Source organism: Nannospalax galili, unplaced genomic scaffold, assembly GCF_000622305.1.
Source record: "Nannospalax galili isolate Female #2095 unplaced genomic scaffold, S.galili_v1.0 scaffold1488, whole genome shotgun sequence".
NCBI lineage: Eukaryota > Metazoa > Chordata > Mammalia > Rodentia > Spalacidae > Nannospalax > Nannospalax galili.
The window spans coordinates 361,379-381,139 of NW_008358859.1; positions in this window are offsets into that span (position 1 = coordinate 361,379).

The following is a 19,761-nucleotide window of genomic DNA, read 5'->3' on the forward strand; positions in this document are numbered from 1 at the left end:
AGGTTTAATATGGAAGCTCGTGCTGTTAAAAAGGGTGTTAAAAGTTTATTTGATTGGTTGGCTGAGGTATTTATCAAGAGATGGCCTACTGACAGAGAGCTGGAAATACCTGATATCCCTTGGCTTAGTGTTGATGAAGGGATTGTAAGACTCAGGCAAATTGGTATGCTCGAGTGGATTCGTAGTGCAACATCAAATCCTCCACAATGTGAGGGCCCAGAGGACATTCCTATTACTGATTTTATAAGATGGAAAGTACTGAGAGAGACACCAGAACGTTTGAAGAGCTTTGTTTTTGCTCTTTTCCTTATGCCGAATCTTACAGTTGGAGATGCTGCTGCTCAATTGCATAAATTAAATGTAAATATTATAGGTGTAACAGGACCTCAGAGTAGGGGTCAGGTGGCAGTATTGAATTACCAAAGACAAGGTGAGCGTACTTATCCTAATGGGGGGCAAAGGCAAACCAATACCTACAATGGCATGACTCAAATGGACCTATGGTACTGGCTAATCAATTGTGGTATTTCCAGGGACCACATCCATAAGAAGCCTACTAAGTTTTTATTTGATCTGTATAAGCAGAAAAGCTCTAGGATGAATGACAGGAAGTCAGTATTGGATCGTAGCAATAGAGAATCTCGTTCAGTCAACCAAGTTCCAGACTTGGGACAGTTTACAGACCCAGAGCCTCTTGAATGAAGGGAAGGTCGGGTGCCCTTGAGGAAGGACTTTGTCACAGTACCAAAGAGTTATGCTGTTCGCCTCTCACCCATCCTTCCCCAGAGGGACCTCTGGCCTTTCACTAGAGTAACTGTACATTGGGGGAAAGGAAATAATCCGACATTCCGCGGCCTCTTGGATACTGGTTCTGAGTTGACACTGATTCGAGGAGATCCTAAAAAGTACTGTGGCCCTCCAGTTAAAGTAGGGGCTTATGGAGGTCAGGTGATAAATGGAGTTTTGGCTGAAGTTCGACTGACAGTGGGTCCAGTGGGTCCCCGAACTCATCCTGTGGTTATTTCCCCAGTACCAGAATGTATAATTGGGATAGATATACTTAGGAATTGGCAGACTCCCCGCAATGGTTCCCTGACCTGTGGAGTGAGGACTATTATGGTTGGAAAGGCCAAATGGAAACCACTGGAATTGCCTCTGCCAGGGAAAATAGTGAACCAAAAACAGTATCGCATCCCTGGAGGGATTGCAGAAATTAGTGCTACCATCAAGGATTTGAAAGATGCAGGGGTGGTGATTCCCACCACATCTCCCTTTAACTCTCCTATTTGGCCTGTGCAGAAGGCAGGTGGGTCATGGAGAATGACAGTTGACTATCGAAAACTTAATCAAGTAGTGACTCCAATTGCAGCTGCTGTACCAGATATGGTTTCCTTACTCGAGCAGATTAATACGTCTCCTGGTACCTGGTATGCAGCTATTGATTTGGCAAATGCTTTCTTCTCAATACCAGTTCATAAGGACCACCAGAAGCAATTTGCTTTCAGCTGGCAAGGCCAACAGTATACCTTTACTGTCCTGCCTCAAGGGTATATTAACTTTCCAGCATTGTGACATAACTTGGTTCAAAGAGATCTTGATTGCCTGACTCTTCACACAAATATCATACTGGTCCACTATATTGATGATGTTATGCTAATTGGATCCAGTGAGCAGGAGGTAGCAGACAGTCTGGACTTGTTGGTTAAGCATATGCACATGAGAGGATGAGAAATAAATCCAACCAAAATTCAAGGGCACTTCAACAGGTCCAGGCTACAATACAAGCTGCTCTGCCCCTTGGGCCATATGATCCAGCAGACCCGATGGTGCTTGAGGTATCAGTGGCAGATAAAGATGCTGTTTGGAGTCTCTGGCAGGCCCCCATAGGGGAATCACAGCAAGGGCCATTGGGATTTTGGAGTAAGTCTTTACCTTCATCTACGAACAACTATTCTCCCTTTGAGAGACAGCTCTTAGCCTGCTATTGGGCCTTAGTGGAAACTGAACGTTTGACGATGGGCCACCAAGTCACCATGAGACCGGAGCTGCCCATCATGAGCTGGGTGTTATCTGCCCCCCAAAGCCATAAAGTAGGCTGTGCACAGCAACAATCCATTATCAAATGGAAGTGGTATATGTGTGATCAGGCTTGAGCAGGCCCAGAGGGCATAAGCAAGTTACATGAAGAAGTTGCCCAAATGCCTATGGTTCCTACTCTTGTTATGATGTCTCTTGTTCTCAAGCATTCACCTATGGCTTCATGGGCTGTGCCCTATGATAGGTTGACTGAGGAAGAGAAGACTAGGGCTTGGTTTACAGATGGTTCTGCACGCTATGCAGGCACTACTCAGAAGTGGACAGCTGTGGCATTACAGCCAATTTCTGGAACAACCCTGAAGGACACTGGGGAAGGAAAGTCTTCACAGTGGGCAGAACTTCGGGCAGTGTACATGGTCGTGCATTTTGCCTGGAAGGAGAAATGGCCAGAAGTGCGATTATATACTGATTCATGGGCTGTAGCCAATGGCCAGGGACTTGGAAGGAGCATGATTGGAAAATTGGTGAGAAAGACATTTGGGAAAGAAGTATGTGGATAGATCTCTACAAATGGGCAAAGGATGTGAACATTCCTGTCTCATGTAAATGCTCATCAAAAGTTGGCTTCAGCAGAAGATGAGTTCAATAATCAGGTAGATTGGATGACCCTCTCTGTGGATTGTCAGCCTCTTTCTTCAGCTATCCCTGTCGTTGCTCAATGGGCCCATGAACTAAGTGGCAGAGATGGAGGCTATGCATGGGCTCGACAGCATGGACTCCTACTCAAAAAAGCTGACTTGGCTACAGCTGCTGCTGAGTGCCAGATCTGCCAACAGCAGAGACCAACACTGAGCCCCCAATATGTCACTGTTCTCCGTGGCGATCAGTCTGCAACCTGGTGGCAGGTTGACTACTCTGAACCACTTCCATCTTGGAGGGGACAGCATATTGTCCTTACAGGAATAGACACTTATTCTGGTTATGGATTTGCCTTTCCTACACGTAATGCTTCTGCCAAAACTACCATCTAGGGACTTACAGAATGCCTTATCCACCGTCATGGTATTCTGCACAGCATCGCTTCTGACCAGGGAACTCACTTCACAGCCAAAGAAGTGTGACAGTGGGCCCATGGTCATGGAATCCACTGGCCTTACCATGTTTCCCACCATCCTGAAGCAGCTGGCTTGATAGAACGATGGAATGGTTTCTTAAAGACACAGTTACAGTGCCAATTAGGTGGCAATAGCCTGGAGGGCTGGGGCAGGGTCCTCCAGAAGGCAGTGTATGCTATGAATCAGCATCCACTAACTATATGGTACAATTTCTCCTATAGCCAGGATGCATGGGTCCAGGAATCAAGGGGTGGAAGTGGGAATGATCCCTCTCACTATCATCCCTGGTGACCCACTAGGAAAATTTTTGCTTCCTTTACCCTTGACTTCGTACTTTACTGGCTTAGATGGCTCCAGGGGAGGGAGTGCTTCTACCAGGAGAGACAACAAACATTCCATTGAACTGGAAGCTAAGACTTCCCCCTGGACACTTTGGGCTTCTGATGCCTTTAAGTCAGCAGGCTAAGAAAGGAATAACAGTATTAGGAGGGGTGATTGACCCAGACTGCCAGGGGGAAATTGGACTGGTTCTCCACAATGGAGGTAATGAAGATTATATCTGGAAGGCAGGAGATTGCTTAGGACGACTTTTGGTGTTACCATGTCCTGTGATTAAGGTCAATGGGAAACTGCAACAACCCAATCCAGACAGGACAACAAATGGCCCAGACCCTTCATGGGTGAAAGTATGGGTCACTCCTCCAGGGAAAGAGCCAAGACCTGCAGAGGTGCTTGCTGATGGTGGAGGAAATACAGAATGGGTCGTAGAGGAAGGTAGTTACAAATACCAACTTAGGCCACGTGACCAGTTACAGAAATGTGGATTGTAATTGACATGAGTATTCTTGTCCTATTTGGTTGAGAATAGGCTTGTGCATGTATACACATGTTAAGCAGATACTTGTGAGACTTCTTTACATCGCCTATTCATGATTCAAGGACTTTCTTTTCCCCTTAGAGACAAGAGTTATGCAATTTCAGAGTCTTTTAGATAGACCCCGTGAAAGGGTACTCCAATTGCCTCACCCTGCAACCCTGTTCAGCATGGAAGAAGCCAGAGTGCTCTGTGTCCCTATTCCCTATTGGCGATTTGGGTAACCCCTTCAGAGGATGGCATGATAAAAATAGGATGCAGGAATGGCTAGGCAGTTAGGGTAAAAAGACCCCAAAGAAATTGTGATGGCTAATCCTGGTATCAACTTGACTGGATCTGGGATTAACTGAAATGATAGAGAACTTCTGGACTGGATCATCTGAAGCTGGAAGACACACCCTAAATGTGGTTTTACCTTCTAATGGCAGCCTGTATAAAAGGCCATGGCAGAGGAGACCGCCTGGCTTCTTGCTTCTTGCCTTCTCTCTAGCTGGTGAGTTCATCTTGCTGCTGTAGACCGAAGACTAGCTGATCTTTTGGAATTCATCAGACCTTCAGCGCCAGATTGGGACTACTGAGACATCCAGCCTCGTGGACTGAGCGACTACGGATTCTCAGCCTCTCCAGTGTGGTGCAGCCATTGTTGGACTACTTGGACTCTATCCTGTGAGCTAAGCTGATAAATCTCTCTACATATATGTTCATTCTACAGGTTCTGTTTCTTTGGAGAACACTGACTAATACAGATATAGATAGTTAGATAGTTAGATAGTTAGATAGTTAGATAGATAGATAGATAGATAGATAGATAGATAGATAGATAGATAGATAGATAGATAGATAGATAGATAGATAGATAGATAGATAGATAGATAGATAGATAGATAGATAGATAGATAGATAGATAGATAGATAGATAGATAGATAGATAGATAGATAGATAGATAGATAGATAGATAGATAGATAGATAGATAGATAGATAGATAGATAGATAGATAGATAGATAGATAGATAGATAGATAGATAGATAGATAGATAGATAGATAGATAGATAGATAGATAGATAGATAGATAGATAGATAGATAGATAGATAGATAGATAGATAGATAGATAGATAGATAGATAGATAGATAGATAGATAGATAGATAGATAGATAGATAGATAGATAGATAGATAGATAGATAGATAGATAGATAGATAGATAGATAGATAGATAGATAGATAGATAGATAGATAGATAGATAGATAGATAGATAGATAGATAGATAGATAGATAGATAGATAGATAGATAGATAGATAGATAGATAGATAGATAGATAGATAGATAGATAGATAGATAGATAGATAGATAGATAGATAGATAGATAGATAGATAGATAGATAGATAGATAGATAGATAGATAGATGATAGATAGATGATAGATAGATAGATAGAAAGATAGATAGATAGATAGATGATAGATGATAGATGATAGATGATGATGGATGATAGATAAGAAGAACAAGAGAAGATGAATAAACAGATTCCATAAGGCATGTATTTTGTCTGTTTTCATGTCAATAGTTTTTATCTATTCTAAACATCTTTGACACATGGCCTTATTTTCCATGGATCTAAGGATCAAAATTAGGTCCTCATGTTTGCAAGGCAAGCACTTTATTGACTGAGCAATCTTCCTAGGTCCCAGAAGCACTCCTTCTAATGGTAGGATGGTTGGATAGAAGGATGGATGGGAAGTGAATGGATAGGTGGATGGGGGTGGTTGGATGGGATAGGTGGATGGGGTAGGAGGTAAAGGATAGGTGGATGGTTGGAAGTGGGTGGATGGACTGGGAATAGATGGGTGTATGGAATAGATGGATGAAAGTGGATAGATGAACTGGAGATGGATGGATGGATGGATGGATGGATGGATGGATGAATGTGGGTGGATGGATGGATGCATGGATGGATGGATAGAGAGTGGATGCTTGATGGATGGATGGAAGAAAGGAGTAGGAAGTGGGGAGGGTAGATGGAGGGACATGGATGCATGGATGGATGGGTGGATGAATGGATGGATGGATGGATGGATGGATGGATGGGCAGGGAGGGATGAAGGGATGGATGGAGGTGGAGAGATGAATGAATGGGTGGACAGGAGGTTAATGGATTGATAGGTAGATGAATAAATAGGGTAGAATGTGGATGTGGTAAATGGATGGAGATGGAATTATGGGAGGGTTGAGGGTAGAAGAATCAGTAAATAGATTGATGGGTGAATAAATATTGATGGATGGATGGATGGATGGATGGATAATGGATGGGGCAGAGTGGTGGATAAATGGTTGGATCAATTGGGTGTGTGAAAGGTGGATCTGTGGTTGGGTGTGCCTGTGGGAGGGCACATATGACAGAAGAGAGAGCAGTTACAGAGCAAAGGCAAGAACATGGGCAGTTCCTACAAATGGAAAGTCCATGTGGCCCAGCTGGCCTGTGTGCGGTTCTGCATGCACACATGTACCCCATGCATGTGTGTGCCAGTGTGTTTGCATGTGAGCCTGCATATGCATACCCATTCACATGTATATGCATAAGCACATATATGTGTGTGTGTGTGTGTGTGTGTGTGTAGTATATCAAGTTAAGGGCACATTGTGAGATGCACTAGAGCTCGGGGCTTTGGGTGTTCACACGGCTCCAGGTGGAGCTTCCTCAGGAAGGATGCAGGGTTGGATTCACACTGGGGTGCTGCCGTGGTTCTCTCTTGTATTTTATGTGTATGAGTGTATTGCCTGCATATGTGTAAGAGGTCAGAAGAGGGTCAGATCCCCTGGAACTGGAGTTACAGTCAGTTGTGAGCTACCATGTGGGTGCTGGGAATCGAACCCAGGTCCTTTGCAAGAGCAGTCAGTGCTGTTAACCACCGAGCCATCGCTTCAGCCCAGATAAATCCTTTCTACTCCATTTATGACCTCTCCTTGGCAGGGGCTTGGGAAACTGTATCAGACAATACTCTCCCCAGGTAAGTCTGAGACTCACACTCTAAACTCACCTGTCCCACTGGACCCCCAGAGTTCCGAGGCCCTCCCTTATTTGCATGTTTTCTCTCCCCTCTGCTCGCAGAGTTCCTTGATAATTCACACATTGTTCAAGTTCTGGGTGAGTTCCCAAGCTGCATATGAGGCTGTGTTCAGACGTCACCTGGCTAGAACAGTTGGCACTCCCTAATTCCAGCACTTGGAAGGCAGAGGCAGAAGGATCACAAGTTAGAGACCAGCCTGGTCTACACAGTGGCCGAACATACATAAAAGGGAAGAAGATGGGTCTTAGAAGGTATTCAGTGTGTGGGTCCCCAGAGGGAGGTACAGCGGTGGGGTCCCCTTCTCTGGCACAGTAATGGGGTCCTGCAGCCTCACTGACCACTCTGCAAACTGGCCACATATGGTGGCCACATGGAACTTCTCCCTCCTGAGACTTTTGTCATCCTTTCCCCAGCCCCTAGAGCCTGTGCCAGCACCTAGCATCAATGACCCCAATCAGGAGCCACCCATGGCCTTAGGCAGAAGGCCCCTCACCCATGTGAGCCCTCAACACTCCAGGCTTTGTGGTCCTGATGGCAAACACAGTCTCTGGAGTTAGAATCAAATCTGAGAGGGAGCGCCCCCCAGAACCCCACACTGAAGGCTAGTACCAGACGAGCTTGACTGGTCACATGATCAACAGGAAGCATTGCCCCTCTCTAGCTGGAGCATGCAGTCAGTGCCTAGGTAAGCTGGGCATCCCTCCAAACCCCAGCCTTCCGGATCCAAGGATGAGGCTCCGTTGGCAGAACAAAGACCAAGCCCAGAGTCCCACGGAGGTTCACAGCAGAGGGTCTGGAGGGACTTAGTCCCCCAGGACTCTCAGAGCTGATGGCTACCCCCCTGGACCAGCGAGCTCCTGTCAAGAGCTGAAGCAAAGCTGGCAGAGGCCGGTCATGGCATAGAACACGTCTGGCAGCTCCTTCGCTGAGCCCCATATGCTGGGCACATCACAGTACAGAACAGGTCTCTGTCCTTAATGAAAAGTCCCAGTGGGCAAACTGGTCCCACACTGGGGATTAAGAGTCCTGTGGCCAGCACCCCCTCTTCTGCCCCCCTGGACCTCGGGACTGAGCTTTCCAGTAACCCTGCCCCACAAAGACAAGTCCCCGAGGCTGTCAAAGGATCCCTTTCCATACAGCAGCTCAGGGATGGGCATGAGACCCCACAAGGCCAGTGCCAGCCTCACAGGATCTGCTGTATGGACAGAGTTGGGGGGAAGCTGTGCCCTCCATCCTTAAGCACCTGGGTCCACCTAGCATGAGGGTTTTAGACACAGGACCCTGCTGGGACAGGGTAGAGCTGGGGCTGTGAAGGTCGGACCCACCCACTCCGGCCTGACACACCCTTGCACAAACCCCACCTGGGCTGCAGCGAGCCTGGCCCGTGGAGCCTAACCGCATCTATGGGAGGCCATTCTTCCTTCTCTCTCGTCCTCCCTCCCTCTTTCCTGTCCTTCCCTTCTTCCCTTTCCTCTTTAGCTTCCTTTCTCATATTTACTTAATTTTGCTCAAGGTACCCTGACCCTTTCAAACAAAAGGGTTTGACTCTCCCCCAGTCCCCATAGGAAGCAGCAGCCGTAGGTCCAAGACCTTCCAGCACTGAGCCCCAGGCTGAGGCTGACCACTATGGGAAGCTCAGAATCCAGAGGTCAGCAAGATCCCTGGCTCTGCTCCCTGGCCTGGGCTCAGAGGGCAGTACCCTAAAAGGTTTGGTCCCAGGGACAAACACTAGTCAGCCACATACACACACTCTGACACGTACACACAAGGAGAACTGCAGGTATGAGTACACACACACACACACACACACACACCTGCCATACTCTAGACTCAAAGCCAGCCCCAGCACACCATAGCTCATCATATTGGTCTGGCTGGACAAGACTCCAAGGCCAGTCTGAAGGGACAGGTGTCTTACAAAGGCCTTCCCAAGCTAAGGGGTGGAGGGGCGGAGCCTCCCCAGCCCTCCCCAGCCTTTCGCCGGACACCTCGGGGCACCGCAGGAGCGGGTCTGAAAACAGCAAGACACGTGCACGTGGACCCCGGAAAGGCTCACATGCGGGCGTGTATTCCAGGGGAGAAGTACAGGCCTGCTCCTGTTGTCATGGCAACCCGACTCGAGCTCCAGCGAGGGCTTTAATTGGAAGTGCTTATTTGGCTGAAACCCCAGGAATAATCAACGGGAGATTAGAAACATTAAAAACCAGCAGGAGCCAGGAAGCATCTTGAAGAGGATGGTGCCGGAAAGGACAGTCCCCCTGGAAACCATCAGTGATAACAACAGTCGTTACACTTACCCTGCGACCCGAGCCACACCGGGCCTGCGCTAAGCTAAGCATGCGCGTGTGCAATTTCACTGAATATTTCTTGAAGCCATGTCTCCCATTTCACACACAGGAAGTTTTCAGGAGCTCAGGGAGGTTAGAAGTGGACCAAGGCTACACGGTACTTGAAGGCCGCTTGAGATAACCCCAGAAGCCATCCCGACCATAAGCACTGTGTCTGTCCAGTCTCCCGAGCCGGGCCAGCATCAGTCTTGGGACCCATGGGCTTACAGCTTTTCCGAGCACATCCCAGCCACCAGTGCCCACAGCTCAGATGACCAGGACCGGCCTTCAAGACACCAGGAAACCCTGCATCCCACTGCTGCTGGTTTCACCCCCAGACTGCTGCTGGCCCTACAAGCTCTTGCCTGGCCACCAGCATCCACCCTCAAGCTGGCCAGGGGCCTAGTGCCCCCTAGCGGTCATGATGGTGCACTGCATAGATTTACTCCCAGATACAATGAGACGTCTGGGAGAGTCCCTCGGAAGGGTCCCTGCAAAGGGCTGTGGGATGCCAGGCTGGAGGGCAATGTGGCCTTACCCAGCACCTTTACTGGTGGATGAGGGGCAGGAAGGGACTGTTATGACTCCTCCCTTTCCTACTGAGACCAGCCGGCAGGGGAGGCCAGTACGCACCCATGTCTTGGCTGGACACCAGGACTCTGCCACCATACTCACAAGGGATTGGCAAGGCCCATTCTCCTTCCCAGAGCCCAGCAGAGGGGTGCCTCTGGCAAAAGATGCTGACTCAGCCAAGGCCCAGAGGCCTCTTCCCCCAGGAGGACACTATTGCCCTGTTCCTATGTCCCAGCCCCCAGTGACAGCCCCTGGCCTCTGAGTCTCAATCCCAGAGCTGGTGCTAGTGGGGTCTTACTCCGGCTTCTGGGAAGCCCATCAGGCATCTGGGCTTCACGCTGCCATGAGCAAACACAGTGCCAGGCTGCGGCAGGGGCACTGCTCAGCCAGCACGGAAAGGAGCTGCAGTAACAGTGGGCCTCAAGAAGGTATTTTTACCCACATGTTTATCCACTGAGCAATTTAAATTACTTTTTTAAGGCAACTGGCATTTACTCAGTTGGTATCTTATTAAATTCTTCCCCTCTTGAACTACTCGGATACGCAAGTCACTGTTATTCCAAATAAAAGGACTTACAGTTCAAACAGTGAGGGCAGCATACACAACACAGCCAACAATTCACCGAGCAGTCAGAGCAGAGGACCAGGAGGACAGAGGAGGGGCTGGCCACACCCACCAAGCCTGCAGTACAGGTGTCCATGTACCTGCCTGTGTCCCTCCACGAGAGCCCAGACCATGGCCAGTAGAGACCCAGGCCTGCTGCCATCCAACCCTGCTGCAGAGCTGAATTTTTCTAACATCAAGAGTCTTTTCAAAAACCTAAGTGTCATCAGTGCTCTGTCAGGGTGCGAGGGTCCTTGGAGGGGAGCTGGACTTGGGGAAGCCATAGAGGATCCCAAGAGGACAGTCCTCAAGACAAGCTGAGCATCCCATGTTTCTGACAGACCCACATGGAGGCCTTTGCTATTCAACCAAGGTTACAGGAAGCAGGCGGGAGGAAGTGAGCACTTCCCCGGTGAGTCTCTGAAGGTCCCATGCAGACAGACTGGCTGACAGTCAGTGCCTTTGCCCATAACTGACTGCAAGAGCCAAGAGAAGCAGGAAGAGTCCATAGAACCCTGGGGGAAAAGCAAGAGGCCAGAAGTCTTGGAGAGTCAGGAGCCTGGGCCAGAGACAGCTCCCTCTGCAGAGGGCTCCCTAGCAAAGACAGCCTGTGAAGTCCTCCCAAAAGTCCTCCAGGGCTCCACAGCTCAAGTTAGACCCAAAGCAGGCAAGTTTTCCACACTGGGATGTTTACCGAGGGGTCCAAGAGCACCCTACCCCCAATAGAGGGCCAGGAACTCGTTTTTCCTATGGGGATCTTGACCCTCCCCAGCAACTGATTCCGGCCAGGTGGATCTCAGACACAGGCCTCAGATCTGAACAACCAGGCCTAAGAGTGTAGACAATGTGGAGCAAGACGGAGGCCTCCCTTAACCAACAGGCACAGTACCAATGGCCATTCTGCCTTCTACCCCTGGCCAGGTACTGAGCTCTACTCAAACCTGGTCCTCGAAGCCAGCCCTTTACTTTCTGAAGTGTGGCTGCACCCCAAGACCAAGCTGAAACTTCTCTTCAACCAAGAAGCCTAGGTGTGACAGCTTGCTATCTGCTCCCGTAGAGCCCTCCCAGGCCACCAATGCTCAGCTAGGGCCCCACCGAGATGAGCCCTGGGAAGCAGAAGAAAAGCACAGGACATGAGCAGGGTACACGGAGGGTCCTGATGCCAGGCAAAGTTGCAGAAACAACGAGGTGGAAAAGCTCGGCGTGTAGCCGCCCGCGGGGTCACAGAAGCGTTTATCTGGAATTATTCTGAATAAAGGCTGGCGTCTGCCATGTGGATCCAAGAATGGCAACAAATTTCTGTTATTAAAAGAGATAGCTCTCAGAGCTGAAGGACCATGAATATTTGCAAATTCCATGCAGATTCCACTCCCTTTAAGCCACTTAAAGAGCCGTGGGTAAAAGCAGCAGCCAATTAGAAACAATTGTTCTCTCCACAGACAAGAGCTTCCTCCTCTGTCACCCGCTGGCCGCTTGCTCAGAAGCACCTACTGCCACCTGGCAGCCTGAGCTGGTGACACTAGACCCAGCAGCTCATACCCAGTGCTACCTGGCATGGGGCTCCCCCAGGGCCCCGGTGTCTTCCCTGAAACAGGGGAGCAGGGGTTCCATGCAAAGTGAAGAAGGCACTTGACCCCCTCATGATCTGCGGGAGACAAGGGGGTTCATTGCCATCAAAGACCTGAAGAGAGGGCAAATGTCCCCAGGACTCAGAAACACAGGGGTCGTGTGCTCTGGGCCACCAGAAGCCAGCACAGATACCTGAAGCTGTGGGCTGGGATGAAGGAACCGACTTGGCTCAGAGGATGGGTGAGAGGGGAGGGGAGGACGCTGCAGAAGCAAGCTGTTACTGACCTCACCCGGGGACAAGTGCTGGGGTCCCTTACCAGGGTCCAGAGGTACAGACAGGATTGGGGAGATGGCTCAGTTGGTAAAGTGCTGAACCCAGTTCCCTTCCCAAAACCCATATGTTTTAAAACTCTAGGGAGCTGGAGGTCGATGGCTCAGTGGGTAAGAGCCATCAGTGGTTAAGAACTGCTCTTCCAGAGGACCTGAGTCTAGTTCCCAGAACCACATCAGATGGCTCAAAACTGACCATAATGATCCTGGCTCCAGGAGACCCAACACCCTCTTTTCTGTGGGCACCACATACACAGAATTTTAAAAAATATATTGGTCTGGAGAGATGGCTCAGTGGTTAAGAGCACTGACTGCTCTTGCAGAGGACCCAGGTTCTATTCCCAGCACCCACATGGCAGTTATGAACCATCCTTAATTCCAGTTCCAGGGGAATCCGACGCCCTCTTCTGACCTCTGCGGCATTGCACTTTAGTTTGAAAAGTATGTGCTTATGGGGCTGGAGAGATAGCTCAGCAGTAAAGAGCACTGACTGCTCTTGCAGAGGACCCGGGTTCTATTCCTAGCACCCACATGGCAGCTTCGAACCGTCCTTAACTCCAGTTCCAGGGGAATCCGAAGCTCTCTTCTGACCTCTGTAGCATTGTACGACATGGGTGCACTCACATACATCAGGCAATACACTCATACACATAAGATAAAAATAATAGATTAAATATTTTTAAAAAATTTAAGCCAGGCATGGTAGCATGTAGTAGTAATTCCAGCCCTGACAGGGCAGAGACAGACAGATGTCTAGAATTTGCTGGCCAGCCACCCTAGCCTACTTAGTGAGTTTCAGATCCACTGGGAGACCCTGTCTCAAAAAACAAAGTAGATGGCTCCTGAGGATCGACACCCAAGGTTGTCCTCTGACCTCCAACACACGTGCACATATACATACACACGCACACACCCCCACACACACACTTAAAGATAGATTTGTCCAAACCTAAACCACAGTCCTTCCTATCCTGGGGCTTCTGGGTCCAAGCCAGCCCTGCAAAGGCACGCCCACCTTTTTATCACTGAAGCATTGTCTGCTGGGAACAAACCGCATTGACAGTCCCACTCAGAGCTGACATTCCTGATTGGTCACCATGGTGGCCTCTGCTAAGTGAGATGTACCCAGTGGTGAAATGAAGAGGAGGAGGGGTCCCCCACTCTCCTGAGTTCTGGTCTTGCTCCATTACAGTTGGTATTGGGGACCTGTCTCCTCCCCAAAGTTCCAGCTGTGTCTAAAAAGCAGTTTGGTGACACTACAGATCAAAATAAGTACAGCTCATCTGGAGGAAGAGACATCAGTTCTAATCCTATTTCTCAAGGGAATGGACTTGTGGGAAGGAGTGGAAGGTAAGCCTCAGGGCTGAGTCCTCAGAGGTGAGTGGGCCACTAGCAGACAGCCCAGCTTGCTGGGGGATCGCGTAGTCTTGGGGTCTTAGTGATGTACCAGGGCCCTGGCTAAAAGGAGGACAGACACTGAGTCCAACCAGCCTTGGATTTCTTGACCTCTCACACACTGTTGCTGGAGTGGTGGGCACTGTGGAGTAACTCTATAGGGGCCTCAGGGCCACTCCTCAAAGGGGAGTTTGGGTGGAGGATGACCTAGCAGAATAGATGTCCCCCACTGGAGACTCTGCTCAGTGATTTTTGGACTCTCTTTCATAGCACATCCCTGCTCCCCTGGTGATACCAGTTGCTCATGCCAGTGGTCCCAGGGAGAGGTGCACACGGTTGGGGGGGGGCGTCAAAGATATGCTAACGCCCTGTCTTAGTTTCCCTCCCTGTCACTGGGATAAAATACCCTGACAAAAACAACTTAAAGGAGAGAGGTTTATTTGACTCACGATTCCTGTTTCAGTCTGTCAGTTCAGAGGAGTCAAGGCAGCAGCTCAACACATCCACAGTCAGAAGCTGAGAAATGAATGGACACGTGTGTGATCATGCTCAGCAGTTTCTCCATTCATTCAGTGAGATCCCCTGCCTAGGGAATGGTACCACCCACGGTGGACAGGTTTTCCCACCTTAATTAATGCAATCTAGACAATAAATGCCCCCCACAGGCATGCCCACAGGCCAACTTCATCTAGGCAGTCCCTCATTGAGACTCTCGTCCCAGGAGATTCTACATTGTGTCAAGTTGAAAATTAAATCTATTACAGACCTCACACATGCTGCTGATAATATCCTGTTTACTATGGGCATTAAACTCCAAGGAAAGATGACAAACTGTCTTATTCTCCATCTCTCTTCAGAGATCCTGCTGAACATTCAAATGTCAGGCTAATAAAAAAAAAGGAAGGGGACCTGTCATTTATGGCATCCTGGGGGCACCAAAAGCTATATATTAAGTGACATAAGCCAGGCACAGAGAGGCAAGTGGCAAGTGGCCTGTTCTCACTCGGATGTGGAAGCTGCAGACTGGGTTTCAAGGGAGGAACGGCTGATGCACTCCAGAGGCAGGGATCGGGCAGGGGGAAGGGGAGAGCGGGAGGCTGCATAAGTGGGACCAAACTCAGACAGAAAGGAGTAGGCTCCATGTTCTACAGCTGGTGGGGACTGGTACAAAACGGTTTAAATGTCAGGCTGATTCTGCATCCCAGTCATCCTATATCTGTATATTTTAGCACTGAAATAATTCCACACCCTGAAATCCTAGAGGAAACCAAACATGGCTCAGGGGTTCCTCTTACTTTGCAGAGAGAGATACACCCCGCCTCCCGTGTTGCCTGCATCCCAAGCCAGTGGTGGGTGTATGTACACATGTAGGCTGGAATTAGGCTCTCCAAATATTCAAGTCAGAGTCCATTCACCTGAGCTCCGACCTCTCTATGTCTCGGTTAGATCTCCTGCAAAATCAGTAACAGTGCCCACTTCTTCGGAGAGCTGGGACTCCAATGCATTTAAAGCAGGGAAAATACTCAGAATGGGCTATGTCTTCTAAGAACTCTAGGACTGGGCTAGGGTGAGGGTGCAGTCAGTAAAGTCCTTGTTTTGTGAGCATGAGGACTTGAGTTCGATCCACAGCACACACATAAAAGCTGAGTGTGAGCCGGGCGTGGTGGTGCACACCTTTAATCCCAGCACTCAGGAGGTAGAAGCAGGCAGATCTTTGTGAGTTTGAGGCCAGCTTGGTCTACATCTTGTGTTCCAAGACAGCTGGGGCTTCAAGGAGACCGTGTCTCAAAAAGACAAAAAAAAAAAAAAAAAAAGCTGAATGTGAGCTGGGCATGGTGGCACATGCCTTTAATCCCAGGAGACAGAGGCAGGTGGATTTCTGTGAGATCAAGGCCAGCCTAATCTACATAGTGAGATCCAGGCCAGTTGAGTCTACAGGGAGACCCTGTCTCAAAAGTAACAAAACACAAACAAAACCTGGGTATGCTGGTGTCATCTGCAATCTCAGTGCTAGCGGGGCAGGGACAGGAGGCTGCCTGGGGCTCATCGGCCAGCCAGTCCAGCCAAATCAGTGAGATCCAGGTAAAAATGAGAGACCCTATCTCAAAAACTAAGGTGATAAGTGACCAAGGTTGATCTCTGGCCTCCACACACACGCACATCCCCACCCCCTCTCACACAGGAACACAAACATACATATACACAAAAGAACTCAAGGGTTAATTAGGGAAGTTGTAGGCTTGGGTTCTTCAGGATGGCTGTGAGGGGTTCGGAGGTCTTCTCTGCAGGGGCCTAGAGTCAGGAGGATAAACCAGGCCATACTGATTCATCAGCAGAATCAGAGCAGATTAGGAGAACGGCAGGCAGGAGAGAGGCTGGGATGCTCACACTGGTTCCTGTGTGGCCCCCAGTACCCGCCCCTTCCGCTTCCCAAGCAGCACTTCTCAGGCTGAGATTTCGAACCAGAGGAGGAGCTTTTAACCCAGTGGCTGTGACACCTCCTCCTGGCAGGAGCGTGTCTGATCCTCAGACCACACCCTGAGCCTCTCCCTCAAGCACTCTCCTGGATGAGACATTTCCAAGGGCTCCTGAGTTTGCAGCCTTGTCAAGGGTGCAGCTGGCTCTGCACTGCAAGAAGACCAGACAGTTCTACCCTCTACTGTTCAAGAGAGCCTGCTCAGAGATGGTGTCCAGGAAGAATGGTCAGCAGACAGGAACTCAGAGAGCCAGACCCACCTGAGGCTTCAGCAGGTCCTGTCCTGACTACGGGAGTGTGAGACTGTCCAGCCCCGAAAGCCTCAGGTCCAGACCACCAGAATCACATCACAAGGCTGACAGGAAGCAGGGGGAGGTGTCCTGGGTGGATGAAGGAGACTCACAGCTGTGACAGTCCCCAAACGCAGCTGCAGAAGGGGCCCTGGGAGTCGAGGGCTGTACACAGCTCCGTCTCTCTGTGCAAAAGGAACTGAGCCCTCCTTGCTAACAGCTGAGACGACGCAGACCCACTGTGTGACTCAGGAGGTCACATCGTCTCGTCCAGCCAAGAACAGGATGAAGGCAAACCTGGGACTCTCGGGGAGTCTAGAGGGATTCTAGCAGTGCAGGGTCTCCACCCCCATCTTGTGGTCAGTGCAGCGTTTGCCAGCTTGCTGCTTTCAGGGTTAGCCTGGGTCCACCCAGGTAATCCAGGATTGGTCTCACTACATCAAGCTTGGCCAACTAGCAACCTCAGTACTTTCTGTGACCCCTGGCACGTGCCTCAGTCCCTGTGTGCTGCTATACCTGAACACCACAGGTTGGGTGATTTATAAATAATAGAAGTTTACTTTCTGACTAGTCTGGGGGATGGAAGTGCAAGATCAAGGCACTAGGGTTTAACATGCCGAGGACCAGGACAGAAAGTTGGAAGGGTAAGAACCTCCTGAAAACCTTTCCATGGTGCTGAGGACAGAAGCCAGGGCCTCATGCACACCTCTTTTTATTCTGTCTGTTATGAGCCATTGTCTTGCTGAGCTGCTCAGACCAACCCTGAACTTCCTCTGTAACCCAGGCAGACCTTGTACTTAGAATCCTCCTGCCTCAGCCTCAGCTCAAGCCCCTTTCTAAGAGCTCCTGATCTTGTTCTTGAGGGAGGAGCCTCTGGGCCTAAGCACCTCCTATAGATCCTACCTCCCAACGTCATCCCCTGGTAATACCCGAAGCTAGAAACGTGGGTTCAAATCCTAGCGTCATTTCATGGTTGGCCACCATTTCTGGGGATGGAGATGCAAACACATGGGGCTGTTTTCTGCCTTCCAACAGGCTCACGGCTCAGAATGACAATCCACACTCCAGTGCTGGTTGCTGACTGGGAGCAAGGCCACAGGCTTAGCTGCATCAGACACTGCTTGGTCCTGAGCCAGGACTTCATGGCAGACTCGACTACACAGGAGGATACTGTGACATGGGAGACTCAAGGGCTTGTCCAAGGTCACTACTGTTAGGTTCTGGAATGCAGAACACAGGAATAGTAGGAGAGAACGAAAGCAACCTCACCTGACCTCAACAGACTAGACTGTGTTTACGTAGCACAGCTAGGTACAGCAAACTTCCTGCAGGATGGAGGTTACCTCGAGGGGCAGAGGGGCTGGTCAGAGTCAGATATAAGGGCAGCAGCTACAAGGGGATTTGGTGGGGAACAGCTGCTTCAGGGGAAGCAGGGCCTGCAAGGGAGAATTCTTTTTGGTCATTCTTGTGGTTTCTCTTGGGAATCATCCATGTGACCCATCTGGCGCCCCGGGCCGGGAGAAAGAAGAAGTCCCTAATATAGAACAGGGTGGTCAGGGGACCAGATGTTCTAGGGTCAGGGGCCCTATGTTGTGCCAGTTTCCTCCAACTAGTGTGTCCTGGTTTGTTTCTCCATTGCTGTGACAAAATATTCTGACCAATACCAACTTGGGAAGGAAAGGGTTTATTTGACTCACATCTCCCAGGTCACAGTTCATCAGGGAGCCCAAGGTAGGAACTCAGGGCAGGAACCTGGAGGCAGGAGCTGGAGCACAGGCCATGGAGGAACACTGCTTACTGGCTTGCTCTCCTGGCCCCTGCTCAGCCTGCTTTCTTATGCAACACAGGCCCACCTGCCCAGGGGTGGCACCACCCACAGTGGGCTGGGCCCTCCCACATCACTCATCAAGAAGATGCCCCTCAGACATGGCCACAGGCCAGTCCAATAGAGGAAATTCCCCAATTGAGGCTCCCTCAACCCAGGCGTGTCAAGTTGACACTAAAGCTACCCAGCACATAGTGCTTCAAACTTAGGCCCCAAACTCGAGCAGTATAACTGCTTAGAACCTCAAGCCCCAAGAATGGAGCCTGAGGAAGCCAGAGGCTGCAAAGCTGAGCCAGGGCCCAGGCACACACCAGCCCCAGGTAGGACCTGTCCGGCCTTGACACCGGGTCTTGAAAGACGCAGGTGGGCCTGGTGACAAGCATACAACGCACTGCGGAGGGCCAGGCAAAGCTGCACACCCCCAAAGGACAGACTCCAGTGCTCTGCAGGAACAGAAGGAGGAGCAGAAACCCTTGTGGGAAGGTGGCTACAAGCTGCACCGCATCCCCCACACTCTCCGGGTATCCAGAGAGGCGAGAACATCGCACTTCAGGTGGCAGCTGAGAGGCGGCTCAGCCTAATGCTTGTCACGGCTCCAGCCAACTGTTAAAATAACTTGAGGTTGTTATTACCAAGTAATAGATGTTTATTGTAGAAGCGTTAGGAAATGCAGACAGACCAAAAGAAGGGAAGAAAAATTACTCAAAATCCCCTCGCTGCAAAAGCACCACTTGACATGTTTTCCCATCTCCTTCCAGTGATTTTTCCCAAGCGCTGATTTCTATGTTGTTCTATAATGAAGACTCTAAAAATGGGCTCATGCTTGTCCTCCCGTTTGGAAAAATGCCTCTTTCCCCTAGCACCCCACAAACGTGTGGGAGAGAAAGCGCCATCCCTTTGTCTCCCTCCCAACACCCCAACTCCTCCCAGGAAAGGGGAGCTGATGGGACACAGTCAGGACCCAAGTGAAGAGGGCCAGATGACCATGCTCTGAGAGATCACACATGCATGCGAATGCACACAACAGCAGGTACACGCATGTGTGTTCGTGTGCATACACAAACACATGCACACATGACAGTTCACAAAAACAGGAAACCCAGAATACACTGCTCACCCTGCAGACAGCTCAACAGGTTGGAGAGTGTCCTTTCCAGTAGCTCAGGTGCTTTCTGCCTCAGGGAGATCAACTGGTCTGAGTGTCTGCTAGGCAACCCAGCTCTCCTGAGAGTATCTCTCTGTCAGCCTATCGAGTCTCTTGTGTTAGGAAGATCAGC